The sequence below is a fragment of the Sinocyclocheilus grahami genome, unplaced genomic scaffold (genome assembly GCF_001515645.1).
Source record: "Sinocyclocheilus grahami isolate Dianchi unplaced genomic scaffold, SAMN03320097.WGS_v1.1 scaffold411.1, whole genome shotgun sequence".
In the NCBI taxonomy this organism is placed as follows: domain Eukaryota; kingdom Metazoa; phylum Chordata; class Actinopteri; order Cypriniformes; family Cyprinidae; genus Sinocyclocheilus; species Sinocyclocheilus grahami.
In genome coordinates, this window is record NW_015505590.1 from 219,771 (window position 1) to 219,995 (window position 225).

Below are 225 nucleotides of genomic sequence, written 5' to 3' on the forward strand. Positions count from 1 at the left end.
TGTCTGTCTGTCTGTCAGTCTGTCTCTATCTGTCTGTCTGTCAGTCTGTCTCTATATGTCTGTCAGTCTGTCTGTCTCTGTCTCTATCTATCTATCTCTCTGTCTGTCTGTCTCTATCTCTCTGTCTCTATCTATCTGTCTGTCTCTGTCTGTCTCTATCTATCTATATCTATCTATCTATATCTCTCTGTCTCTATCTATCTGTCTGTCTGTCTGTCTGTCTGT